We start from the raw sequence: 14,989 nt of genomic DNA, 5'->3' as shown, positions 1-14,989 counted from the left end.
TTACTGCTCAGAATAGGATATGTCCTCCTTTCATTAAATGCCTCCTCGTCACGTTTCATTTTTTTCTCTTTTCTTTTCTTTATCGTAACACAATGTTGTTCACCAAAGATGGCTACCAGTAACTGTCTGGTTTTATTATAAGTTCTAGTTTTTACACATTTTGGAATTTATTTTGAATTTACAAAATGATGCCAACTAGACATTTGAATGACAAAAAGCTGATTGTACTGTAGATATTTAACATGCTATCCTTTGCACTGCCTTTATGCGATCAGAGTGGAATTAAGTTTCCCTCTACAAGAAGACAAATACAGCACAGCAGGTAAACAATAGAATGAAAATGTAAACCCATGCTTTCTGACAAATGCAGACAGAGGATGCCACAGTCTTCCAAGCTACTCTGATGTTGTCCTTTGAGGTACGGGGCCATGGCTAAAGCATGATAATGGAGAACATGGGCAACATTAAAAACAACTCATCTCCTACCTAGTTTATAGGTTCATAGGTAAATACTAGACTAACTGCCCTGAAGGGCCATTTTAAGCTTAGCTAACATCCTGGAGTCAGAATCAAACCCTGTACCTTGTATGTATTAGGTGAATACCTTAACCATTACTCCAAGCCCACCCCAAGTGGCTGCTCCCTGCAGGGAGGTGGGGAAGCAAAGAGGAGAGGAATAACAGTACTTATTTCATGGTTATGTTATGGATAGGGGGTGTATTTAATGTCTGCCTACTGCCATTGATAAGAATTGGTATATGCATGTGAAAAGATTATTTATTTATTGCTTCTGATTACCAGGAAAGTACAACTGGGCACAAGTCCCATTTTCAGCAAAGGCCTTTAGAAAAATGCTCCATTATACAAGTTTGTATAAACATCATTATTTATTTATTTATTTTATATTTGATTACCAGGTTGGTCTGACTGGGCAATCAGGGGCCCTTTTTCAGCAGAGACCCGGGGAGCAAAGCTCCACATACATGACAATCATAAAAAATACAAAAGCTCCACATACATGATAAAATACAAAAGTCAGAGATGAGTACAAATTAACAGAGCAAACAAACAGAGCAAGCAATAGTATATCATGGCACAGTATGATGAGAAGTTACAGAAGTGTACAATATAGAGTGTACAGTAGTAAAACAGAAAATATAATGTATTTCAGTAAGAAAGTGCAGTAATATATACAGTTATATACATACATTTAAAAATACAATTCGTTATGGTAGTTTTTTTTTCTGTGTATTTGACCTTTGAGTAGTGCCAGAGGAAGATTTATTTGAATGGTGGTATTAGGGATAGCCATGGTCAGTACAGGTACATTGCCAAATGAGACTGAGGTGGGCTTTTAATTGGGTTTTAAAGGTGGGACTGCTGCTTTGCAATCTGATATCTAGTGGAAGAGAATTCCAGATTTTAGCAGCTGTGTAGGAGTAGAGTGATTCACCAGCACTGTGTCTACACTTAGCTACTTCAAGAAGGGCTTTGTTTGTGGATCTTAGTTAGCGAGCAGAATTGTGAAAGGCGAGTAAGCCGGAGAGATCAGGAATCTTGTTTGGGTGGTACAGCAAGTAATGAGCCATGGTCAGTTGGTTATAGTTTAGTAACTTGGGGAGTGCTAGCCAACCTAGTTGTTTTAGTGAGTGACAGTGTTGGGAGTGGAAATTAGAGTTGGTTGCAAATCTAGCTATTTTATTATAACACATGGACAGTTTGTGTAGGTCTGTCTTATTAAGGTTTGTTAATACAGGGGATGCATAAAGCAATGTAGAGAGAAGGTGAGTTCTGGATATAGTAATTTTGGTGTTTTTAGTTAGATAGTTTTTGCAGTGGTATAGGGTTCCAAGTTTTTTATGGACTTTGGATATAGTTTGTGCTATACGTTTGTCAAACTTTAGGTTTTTGTCAAGTATTACACCAAGACATTTAGCTTGTGATACTGGGGAGATATTGCTGTTATAGCTTGTGATACTGGGGAGATATTGCTGTTATAGCTTGTGATACTGGGGAGATATTGGTGTTATAGCTTGTGATACTGGGGAGATATTGGTGTTATAGCTTGTGATACTGGGGAGATATTGATGTTATAGCTTGTGATACTGGAGAGATATTGGTGTTATAGCTTGTGATACTGGGGAGATATTGGTGTTATAGCTTGTGATACTGGGGAGATATTGGTGTTATAGCTTGTGATACTGGGGAGATATTGGTGTTATAGCTTGTGATACTGGGGAGATATTGGTGTTATAGCTTGTGATACTGGGGAGATATTGGTGTTATAGCTTGTGATACTGGGGAGATATTGGTGTTATAGCTTGTGATACTGGGGAGATATTGGTGTTATAGCTTGTGATACTGGGGAGATATTGGTGTTATAGCTTGTGATACTGGGGAGATATTGGTGCTATAGCTTGTGATACTGGGGAGATATTGGTGTTATAGCTTGTGATACTGGGGAGATATTGGTGTTATAGCTTGTGATACTGGGGAGATATTGGTGTTATAGCTTGTGATACTGGGGAGATATTGGTGTTATAGCTTGTGATACTGGGGAGATATTGGTGTTATAGCTTGTGATACTGGGGAGATATTGGTGCTATAGCTTGTGATACTGGGGAGATATTGGTGTTATAGCTTGTGATACTGGGGAGATATTGGTGTTATAGCTTGTGATACTGGGGAGATATTGGTGTTATAGCTTGTGATACTGGGGAGATATTGGTGTTATAGCTTGTGATACTGGGGAGATATTGGTGTTATAGCTTGTGATACTGGGGAGATATTGGTGTTATAGCTTGTGATACTGGGGAGATATTGGTGTTATAGCTTGTGATACTGGAGAGATATTGGTGTTATAGCTTGTGATACTGGAGAGATATTGGTGTTATAGCTTGTGATACTGGGGAGATATTGGTGTTATAGCTTGTGATACTGGGGAGATATTGGTGTTATAGCTTGTGATACTGGGGAGATATTGGTGTTATAGCTTGTGATACTGGGGAGATATTGGTGTTATAGCTTGTGATACTGGGGAGATATTGGTGTTATAGCTTGTGATACTGGGGAGATATTGGTGTTATAGCTTGTGATACTGGGGAGATATTGGTGTTAAAGCTTGTGATACTGGGGAGATATTGGTGTTATAGCTTGTGATACTGGGGAGATATTGGTGTTATAGCTTGTGATACTGGGGAGATATTGGTGCTATAGCTTGTGATACTGGGGAGATATTGGTGCTATAGCTTGTGATACTGGGGAGATATTGGTGCTATAGCTTGTGATACTGGGGAGATATTGGTGTTATAGCTTGTGATACTGGGGAGATATTGGTGTTATAGCTTGTGATACTGGGGAGATATTGGTGTTATAGCTTGTGATACTGGGGAGATATTGGTGTTATAGCTTGTGATACTGGGGAGATATTGGTGTTATAGCTTGTGATACTGGGGAGATATTGGTGTTATAGCTTGTGATACTGGGGAGATATTGGTGTTATAGCTTGTGATACTGGGGAGATATTGGTGTTATAGCTTGTGATACTGGGGAGATATTGGTGTTATAGCTTGTGATACTGGAGAGATATTGGTGTTATAGCTTGTGATACTGGGGAGATATTGGTGTTATAGCTTGTGATAGTGGGGAGATATTGGTGTTATAGCTTGTGATACTGGGGAGATATTGGTGTTATAGCTTGTGATACTGGGGATACTGGTGATACTGGGGAGATTTGTGCTTTATTGGCATAATTGATACAGAAAAGAGCAGAGGAGTCAATAGTTTTGGTAGGTGGAAAAGCATAAGTTGAGTTTTTTTGCGGTTAAGTATTAGTTGTGAGTTTTTTAACTAGTTTTCGATACTAGAGAAGGCTTCTTCAGTTTTAGTCTGGAGTGTTTGGTGTGTGGGGATCATGCAAGAGGCAAGATGTAACAGCACACTGCTACAAACCCCCCTTGGCTTGGAGCCAGAGTCTCCTACTCAAGAGGAGGACAGGCTAGAAATGGTGTGGGAATAGTGGTGAGTGGGAAGCATCAGAAGACAGTGAGGGATGTCATCAGAATTAGTGACAGACTCATGGCAATCAGACTCCAGTGTAATGATAGGGCAGTATTCATAACCTCAGCCTATGCCCCACAGCAGGGTTGTGATAGTGAGGAAAAAAGTGCATTCAGACAGCAGCTGCAGGACCTACTAGATAAAGCAGGACAACAGAAACTGATGTTGATAATGGGAGACCTGAATGCACATATCGGGACAGACAGACCAAATTATGAGGACTGCCTGGGACCACATGGATGGGGCAACATTAATAAAGGAAAGGCCATTCTAGACCTCTGTCTGGCAAATGGCATGATAGTAGTCAATGCACAGTTCAGAAAGATAGAAAGTCACAAGAACACATACAAGAGTGGCCAAAATGCAACTCGGGTAGACTTCCTCCTAGTAAGGAAAGGGCACTGAGGAAGAATCAATGATTGCAAAATCACCCCCAGTGAAATCGTCAGCCCACAGCATAAACCACTGGTTGCTAGAATCAGCGCAAACAGTGTTCAGAGAAGGTTCTAAAGTCAACAGAGGCCAGGCTGAAGACCTGGAAGTTGACTGGAGAGAAAGTACAACAGTTCAAGGAATTACTCAGGGCTCTAGCACCTGAAGAGGAGGAAGGTTGAAGATGAATGGCAGCACCTTACAACAGCATGTGGGAGGACTATAGCACAGATATATGCCTGAGCCAATTATGGAAACAAGGTACTTAAGGAAAGCTGGTGGTGGAATGCAGAAGTCCAGGAAATCATCAAAAGAAAGGAGTGCAGGAAAAAGTGGCAGATAGAAAATACAGTAAAAGCACAAAATAACAGTGGACATGCATTCAAATGAAAACTAGTAAACACATAACAGTGGACATGCATTCAAATGAAAACTAGTAAACAAGAAAGAATTCTTCTAGCAGGGGCTTAAGGAAAGGTGAAATACCTTGGAAAAAAATCAGCCCAGGCAAATGAGGTGTAAAATAAAAACTTCTTTTAATCTTGTAATAAAACAGGATTAGTGCTTTCATCCCTATCCCAGGGACTTCATCAGAACTACAAACAAAAAAATTACACCGGTTGAAAAGTGTGTGTAATTTCAAAATCACCAATCAAATCATGTCTAATTAAGAAAACTAATCATGAAAAAAATGCAGTTAAAATGCAAGAGAAGTTAAAAACAATGATTAACACTACAACATTCAGTAGAATAACATTTCATTCATAATCAAAATATGTGTAACAATATATATATATATATATATATATATATATATATATATATATATATATATATACATATATTAAAAAACTTTTGAAAAACATTCTTGTGGTATTAACTTCTTCCCTGTTGTAATTTACCTGATCTAATTTTCAGAAGCAGAAAAATGGAGATAACCTCATTTAACCCTGGTGATACAGATGCTTTTAATCTAAACTGCCGTAACGTCTCAATGTATACCAGTTTCATTTAACCCTGGTGATACAGATGCTTTTAATCTAAACTGCCGTAACGTCTCAGTGTATACCAGTTTCATTTAACCCTGGTGATACAGATGCTTTTAATCTAAACTTCCGTAACATCTCAATGTATACCAGTTTCATTTAACCTTGGTGATACAGATGCTTTTAATCTAAACTGCCGTAACGTCTAAATGTATACCAGTTTCATTTAACCCTGGTGATACAGATGCCTTTAATCTAAACTGCTGTAACATCTCAATGTATACCAGTTTCATTTAACTCTGGTGATAACAGATGCTTTTAATCTAAACTGCCATAACGTCTCAGTTTATACCAGTTTCATTTTCCAATCCCCACCTTTCAAATTCACCTTAACCTGTTCCAGAATGGTAAATCTAAAAGTCGTGCATAAACTCCTAACTAAAAGATATTTACATAAAGCATTATTGGGGGTTTTATTACTAATATCATATAAATGTTCGTGTATGCATTTACGTAGGCATCTTTCAGTTTTGCCAACATAAAAACTTAGGCACTCTGTGCACTTCACAGTATATATCACCCCTTGATGCACATTTTTCTTTAGTCAAAGAAACCTTGAAATTATCACCAATGTTGAGGTTCAAACTCTCATCTTCCAAGATGTATGGGCATTGCTTACAGCACCTGCACTTGAGCATGCCACGTTTACTGATTTTTGATTTAGAAAACAGCTCTCTATTGTGGGCTGTTTCAAATATCCCTTTGAAGTTATGAACTGCTTTATGCACAAAAACAGAAGAATTACCCAAAATCTTAAACAAGGTTAGATTAACCTTAAATTAAACCAGTTTTAGCAGTGGTGTTTCTTATGTCCCTAGTATCAGAATTAAATTGAATTACCATCACATGATCCAATTTATCCTATGCTTTGGAACTGGGCTCCTTCAATCCCACTTCAAATAGTGGTTTGTATTTAGAATCCCACCCGCCCTTAACTTCTTGATATGTCTCATCCACTAACCACATGGGATACCTTCTTGCAGGGAATATCTGTTGAATCTTGTCTGGTTGACATATCATGTCATCACATTCTGAAGTCATCCTTACTGCCCTCACATATATGCCCCTCAACCAAATACATTTTTTTAAACATGGGGTGAGCACTAGTGTAGTGCAAGTAGAAATTGGTAAAGGTAGGCCTCCTGAAAATCTAAGACTTAAAGTCTGCACTGGTGTGTGAAACCAAGGTGTCCATACAATTAATACTTGTTTCACTAAAAATGCAGTGTAAATTTCAAAAATTCGGTCGTGTCATTCAAATAGGATACAAACTGTTCTGCTATGTCTTTAGACCCCTCTCACAATATAAAGATGTCATCTAAAAAATGTAGATATAATCTTATGTGTTGGTAAAAGTCACTTTCAAATACAAAATGTTTCTTCCATAAAACCAATACCAAATTGGCATAAATGGGAGCACAAGCTACACCCATTGCTACCCCTTTAATTTGTTTGGATAATTCACCCTCAAAAAATATAGTTGTTCTCTAACACTAATGAAGCCAACTCCATAATTAAATTAATCTTGTCAGCTGATTATAAACAAATAAGGCTGTCATTGAAAAACTGTTGAATTTATCTGTCCGGCTGTGGTGCACAATTGAGCATCAGTGCACGGTGCTGCGCAACATGCAAACAAGCAGACACCTACTCGAATGCAGGACTTAAATACCAGAAGCTAAAAACTTCAAAAAACTTTGAAAATGTTCAAAAGGTCCTTTGATGTCCCCACACTGGGTCCATAATCAAGGAGCTTCAATCCTCATCACTGGCACTGCAGAGAGAAGTTCACTTTTAATACAAATGGATACACTCACCATTTCCAGATGCAGACCTCTCTGCATCAAGCACAATTTCCCTTAAGAGCACAGAAGAAACACACTCATTCCAGGGTCTAGATGTCTCTTTATCTATCTCCCTCCAGGTCTCCAGTAAGACTCCCTACTGATACAGCAGTAGAGTTAGGTCCTCAGCCGAGTGCCCAAGCTAAGCCCTCCAGCACCCTCTCTGTGAAACCACTGCTTTGTGTCTCTGCCCCAAGTAACTGACACACACACACTCTTTCACTCTTTGAGATTTAATTTTCACACACACACACACACACACACACACACACACACACTTGAGAAAGGCTGGCACAGATTACCCACTGTGCCCCCTTCTGCCCAGACTATAAGGTAGTTATTACTGCCACCAGTCAGTTACTATAAGGCTCTTGAAAGTTTACCCACTTATACTGAGTGAAGTTAATATTAATACAAATGCTAATGTTGACCAAACAGCCAGACTTTAAGGAGTGGCTAGAGCTATCACCAAATAAATATGTGCAAATACTCTCAAAACATATGGAAAATAATGATACCAAAAGTGAGAATACAAACAAAAATCACTAGACTTTAATAAAATGAAAATAAATGCACAATATGATGAAGCATATTTTCATCTGGTCGGTGACTAGACTTCCTCAGATAATGAATGCATCACAAATTTCACTTAAATACTTTAACCACACCTCGTCTTAATTGAATTAAGTAACTAATTAGTTAATACGTTAGTTAATAAAAACACTGGTTAACCAGCTAGTACATTCAAATGAAGTGCATAAAAAAATACAACATAAATTCCTTAATAAATGCTGCATAATAAACGTGTGAAATTGACTTTAGGAACTTATCACAGAGACCATCTAAACACAAGAAGAATATTTCTAGAGAACATTGGATAGCCTTTAATGATTTTAGGTCTTTACCGGTTTTATTTACAAAAAGACGGTGGGGCAATGGGGTCCCTATGTGGGGCCAGCTTTGCCGATATGGTGATGGCCCATTGGGAAAAGGAATATATCCTTAAAAAAGGAAATTTAATGGAATGGATCTCATTTTATACCCGCTATCTGGATGACATATTTGTCATTTTTAAAGGTGGCTTGGATGAAGCAGAGGATCTCATTAAACATTTGAACCAGACTACCAAGTTTTTGAATTTCATATACACGTTCCATCAAGATGTAATTATATATCTTGATATCGAACTAACAAAAGATAGGGTCCTAAACAGATTAACATCTAGGATTTTTAGGAAAAGTACATTTTCTAATACCTACCTACATTAGAGCAGTTTGCACCCCTTTCATCAAAAAAAGTTGGTAATCAAGGGTCAATTAGTTCGAGCTGCTAAGATGGTATCTATTCAAAGGGATTTTATTAAAGAATGCCAAAAAAATCAGTGAAATATTTATTACCAGGGGTTATACCGAGGAACTTGTTCTTGCGATCACCACAGAGATTCATCATAAAAGGGCTACTGGAACATACTTACCCTTGCTAGGTACTCCTCAAGGGGCAAATGCTAATCTGAGTAACAGTGAACACCAAGTAGCAACTACGTCCCCGATAAGTTTTATAATAACCTTTTTCTTTGGGGATTAGAGACATTCAGGCCATAGTGAAGAAAAATTGGAACATATTGAACAACAATTGCAACTTACACTCTAAGTTAGGACCTAGCTCCTCCTTTACTTTTAAGAGAGGGAATAATTGGAAGAACTTTTTAGAGGACTTAAATATGAGATCAGTTAGACACCCTGGGATGTCAAAGTGTGAATCATGCAATTATTGTAAACATATGGACATAGGGTATAATTTTAACATCCACAATAAACAGTTTACTACAACATCTGGGAGGTTTAACTGCAATTTGACCTTTGTGGTATACTTAGCTCAATGCCAACTTTGTACTGCTTTCTATATCGGGAAGGTGGATTGCAAATTGTGAGAGCGAGTTTATGAGCATTTATACTACATTAGGAAAGAGAAAACAGAGAATGCATTGGCCAACCACATCAAGTTAAACCCAACGCACACCTTTAAATTTAGGGTCATTGACCACATTGCTAAAGACCCTAGAGGTGGACCTAGGTCCTTATTTATGGAGAGATAAGAATTAATGTGGCAAATTTGTTCAGATGATTGCCAGTTTCCAGGCCTTAATGAAACGTGTTCTATTCAGTGTCTGTTAAAGCTGAGAAATTTGACTAGATGAGTGCATGTAAGGTTTTGGGACTTAGAACACCCAAGGTGTGATTATAAACATTATAAACATTAACCGTAATTCAATGTGGGAATCCACTCAAAATAGTTTGATAAAAACATACATATTAAAATTTATTAGGGACTTAACAAAAGTCCCTTGTCATCAGTTATCTATTTGTAGAGAGTGGTATACAGAGACATCTTGACATCTTTTTTTTTTTAATCATATTTTTATATCTCATATGTTATTTCAGGTAGTGTAGTTGACTAATATAGAAACATCCTAAGGAGGACAATAATATGATGACATTGTATGAACAGTATACAGCATTATGTGAATTTATTATTTATTTTTTCTTTTTTATTTCTTGTTTTTATTACTGAACTTCATTACTGAATTTTTTAACTCTGTAACGGACATTATTTTTGCATTGTTCAGTTGTGTTCACACATGTGTTGCATTATGTATTTATTACGCAGAATTTATTAAGGAATTTATGTTGTATTTTTTATGCACGTCATTTGAGTGTACTAGTTGGTTAACCATGTTTTTATTAACTAACTTATTAACTAATTAGTTACTTAATTCAATTAAGACGAGGTAAGCTTAAAGTATTTACGTGAAATTTCTGATGCATTCATTATCTGAGGAAGTCTGGTCACCGACCAGACGAAAAGCGCTTCATCATATTGTGCATTTATTTTTATTTTATTAAAGTCTAGTGATTTTTGTTTGTATTCTCGCATTTGGTATCATTATTTTTCATTTGTTTGTCATGCCTTTTATACTCTCAAAACTTAATATTTTCTAAAAAGGACTAGACACAATGAAAAGTTTAAATATATTTAACAATAAATAGTAAAAGGACATGAAAATACTAAATATCTGTTTATAGTAAACACCAGAGTTTCAGTTACAGGAAGTATTAAAAATAACACAGATGGAAAGTTTCACACAGTTATAGAAAAACAGTATTTAGCTAGTTTCACTATCTACTCCTGATTGAATAAAAGAATTATTGTTTCTACTTACTGAACAGAGCAAGGCAAAGATGGGTGAGTGGTCCTTGTTGTCATATCCAAGACAGAATAGAGAATGCTGCTAAGACGTCAGTCTCCTCTAATATTAAAACATTATTTTTGTACAGAATGACATCACATATATCTGGTCATCTGACTCTGTTTCCCATGCTATCACCAACACTTGAAGCTGCCAGGATTTTAGCAACTACACATCAATAATATACACATAAGGGCATTGCTCAGATGTGGGGCAGCTGCTGGAAGTCATAGAACCATAAAACCATTCCACTCTTTCTGTAGGAGTTGCAACCTATTCTCTAGCACAGACATTGCATCTCTGGCTCCATTTAAAACTTTCAGATAATATCTTCATGGCTTAACCCATAAAGTAATTTAATTTCAAGAATATTTTGCAAAGTCAGGTGGATTAAGATTAACCTCTGCACTTCCATTATATGCTGTTACAATGTATACATTTAAACAGTTATAACGCATGTACATCTCTTTTCCTTGCAGCAAGGTACACTGTTGATACATTTTAACACAAGCAAACCTCACAAATACATTTTCAGCACAAACACCTGTACAAATCAGTTTGATATGCAAATGACATATAATTATTTACAAAATTCCAGCTAGCTGTGTTGGCATATGTTACAAATCCACTGCCCTATTTCTCCTGGCATGGCTGGCAGTACCTCCTATCATCACAGGACCAATGAAGATGCTTACTCCAAACCCTAGGCACACCACCAGACAGGTTCCAAGCAGTACAATCCCCTCACTAGACTTCAGAAATTTTACATCCAGTTTACGGTTTATCAGTAAATCTTCAAGTATTAAACCAATATTTTAATAAGCTATATTTAACTGATTTTTGGAAACCAGTAGGTAAGTTTCAGTATCTAACAGAATATTCAACTTTGCACTGCAATAGTCAAAGTGTTAAATAAAACAGTAGCCCCACCTTTGTCCAGTTTCATGACTTTTAAGTTATTCTCACTCAATAGTTTGTGACTAATTCTTATTTCCTGTCTAGACAAGTTACGACTAAAAAGTGTTTTCTAGAACATCTCTCTAGAGTAAAAAGATCATCACTCATCTGCCACAGATTGTTCAAAAACATAAATTAAAAGGTGTAAGGGAGGGCTGAACATACTTCTTTTTTTTAACCATCACATCCTGTTTAGGAACCAATTTATTAGGCAATTTCTTATCATTAAAAATCTGAGAGTTCAACTTCCTAGTGTAAAGCTTAAGTTCCATCATGGTGTCCAGTATATCTTAAAGAACAAACCTAAAGCCTTTCTGAAACAAGTGAAAGTGTTCCTCAGTAATGACACGGCCAGTGTAATTAAAAATGTTATATCCCTCATATGTACATAAAACTTCACCATTTGGGGGAAGTTTTATTGTCTTCATTTCTTGAGTGTTGTTCTCCTGTTCGAATAATTCTCCTTGTAGTGAACCTGTTGAGGTTCTAAGCCAGGGCCCGGGCCAATTGTTTTCCTCAAAAGACTAGCTAGTCATTGTGATCTGGGGAGTACTGAAAAATCCTGTTCATCGTGTAACAGGTGTAGAAATCATTGTATGTCTTACCAAATCACTCACATTATAAATCTGGTTAATGTTGTAGTGTTTATTAATTTTAACTTCGCTCACATTTTAACTTAACCAGACATGTGATGTGATTTGATTGGTGATTTTATAACTGCACACACTTTTTTAGCTGTGTAGTTTTTTGTTTGTTGTTCTGAAGAAGTCCCTGGGATAGGGATGAAATCGCTAGTCCTGATTTACTACAAGATAAAAAGAAGCTTTTATTTAAGACTTTGTTTGCCTGGGGTGATTTTTTACAAGGTATTTCACCTTTTCCTAAGTTTCTGATAGAAGCGTTCTTTCTTGTTTTTAGATAGAAAAGACAGACCAGGCTAGGAAGGAGTGCTGGTTGGCTAAGAAAGAAGCTAAGAAAGGAGTTGAGTGGCAAAGAATAAGGTATCCGAGGCAGTCTTCCCGCTTCTAGAATGTGACACAGTGGATTGTACAAAGGAATGTGCAGGCAAAGACAGAAAGATAAAGAAGATAGTCAGGCATCCATCATAAGGGATGCAGGGAATGACCTGCTGACCAGTCCACAGGACATCAAAGGCAGATGGAAGAAGTACTTCCAGGAGGTTCTGAATGAAATAAAACCCACAGAAGCTGCAATGCCCCAGACACAGCCTGTGAAGAGACAAGAAGAAGAGCCCACCCTAGAAGTAGTAAGAACAGCACTAAGGAAGATGAAGCAGGGAATGCAGCAGCCTCCGATGAGGTGACAACAGATACAATAAAGATGCTGGGTGAGGTAGGGGTAGAAATGGCTCCTGAGGATACTCATAGCTCCATGGAGAGAAAGGCATAGCCCAGACAACAAAGGGAATATTCACAACTGTGGGCTGTACAGCAGTATCAAACTCCTGTCACATTGAATGACAGTCCTGGAGAGGCTGACTGATAAATGAATACGCACAGCAGTTAAAATTAAAATGGGAGAGAAGCAGTTCCAATTCAGATCAGGATGCAGTACAACTGACCCGATGTTTGCAGTGAGAAAGATAGTTGAGAAGAAGATAGAAATGAGGAAAGAGTCCAACTGAGCATTCCTAAACTTGAAGTATATGACAAGGTCCTAACAACAGTGATTTGGGCAGTCTACCAGAGGTTCAAAATCCCAGAAACACTGGTAGAATTAGCATAGGCAATGTACAGGGACCCAGTGACTCAAGCAGTATAGACTATATTCAGGCCTGCTGAATCTAGCCTTGTTTGTATAACCTGAACACTAACACAGGCCATCTTTTTTGAAGAATGTTCCCCTACACCCAAGTGGCAGGAGTGCGCAGTTAGAACTTGTTTGATTGAAAACTGCTGGAACAGGGCTCAGTTTTGAGCTTTTTTACTCATTACAAACTTCAAAAGCAAGGATACCTGATGGTCAATAAAGGTCGAAGAAACTAATTATTAGCGTACAAGACCTTTTATTCACACTTTTGTCAGTAAGACGTCTTCAGAAAAAAAACACATAATCAGACAACACTGTTATATACTCAACAAACAATTCATTAATTAATTAACAATTATTCGGTAAAATGGAATAACATAACATAAATATTAACCTCTCATGTGCTGATAAAAAATATAATAAATGTGTATGTATGTTACTCATAAGTATAACCATGAACAATAAAAAACATTTTAAAAGATAAAAACATGAAAATGTATAAATAACTTCCAAAAATGTAAACAGCACTGCATTATCTAGTAACCGTCAGTTTCCTATTTTTGAGAAAACATTTGATGTTTATGCTGTTGTTGAGCCCAGCCTTAAGGTGTGCCTCCAACTTCACCTGCCAAAAGGTCTCCCTTTGTTCCAATAAATTTCTGTAATCACATCCCCTCAAATCATCATAAACTACTTCTAATACAGAAAACTATTTTTTTTTAAATTAACATATTCCACAGAATGTCTATATAAAGCACTTCTTTCATTTTTAGATTTAATATAATAAATATGTTCTCTCATACGTTCAAGGAGCATTCTAGTCATCATTCCTACATAAAAGCATTGCATCCACTGCACATAGTAATATAAACTAAACCCCTGGACTTACATGTCTAATATTCTGGAACTCCAAAAGTCCGTTCCAAGTGACCAATCAAAATGTATGGCCCTTCAAGGACAAATCTCCACATACTGCAATTTCCACACTTAATCATACCTCTCTTATGGGCCTTTTGTACTAAACTAGAGTTTCTTTTTGTATCATCATTTTCCAACAACTTTTTGATATTGTAGGTGTTTCGATGAACATAACCTGGCTTGATCCCTATAACCTCTTTAAGATCTTTATTTCCTTCAAGGATTCTCCAATTTTTGTATACTATGTCACTAATAAGAGAGCCGTCAGTAGTCATGTCCATACTAAACATGGCCGAATAATTGGCCTGTGCAATATCTTGTGTAGCTTTATTATTTACCAGCGGGATTTTGAGAATGGGTGGATAAACTTAATTTCTTTTTGACAGTACTTCTTCTTCTGCTGACATTAGATATCCCACATCGTAGCCTCTGACTAAAAACAATTCAGTAATAAATTGAAGTTCAACTTCATCTTCTTGGGTAGTCATCCTGCTATCCCAGATGTATTGGCCCTTGGGGATATTTTTCTTTATAAAATCAGGATGCTTGCTACAATAATGTAGATATCCATTTGTAAAAGTGTCCTTTCTAAATATTTTACTGTCAAATCCTTTGTCTCTAACACTCCATGTCAAATTGACATCTAAAAAGTTTATACTTAATCCACATTCTCCTTTTACAAACTTTAAGTACTTTGAGGTGTCATTAATGTCCAC

This window comes from Protopterus annectens, chromosome 12.part0, assembly GCF_019279795.1.
Source record: "Protopterus annectens isolate FY-2018-M chromosome 12.part0, PAN1.0, whole genome shotgun sequence".
Taxonomy (NCBI): domain Eukaryota; kingdom Metazoa; phylum Chordata; order Ceratodontiformes; family Protopteridae; genus Protopterus; species Protopterus annectens.
This window is presented reverse-complemented; position numbering follows the sequence as displayed.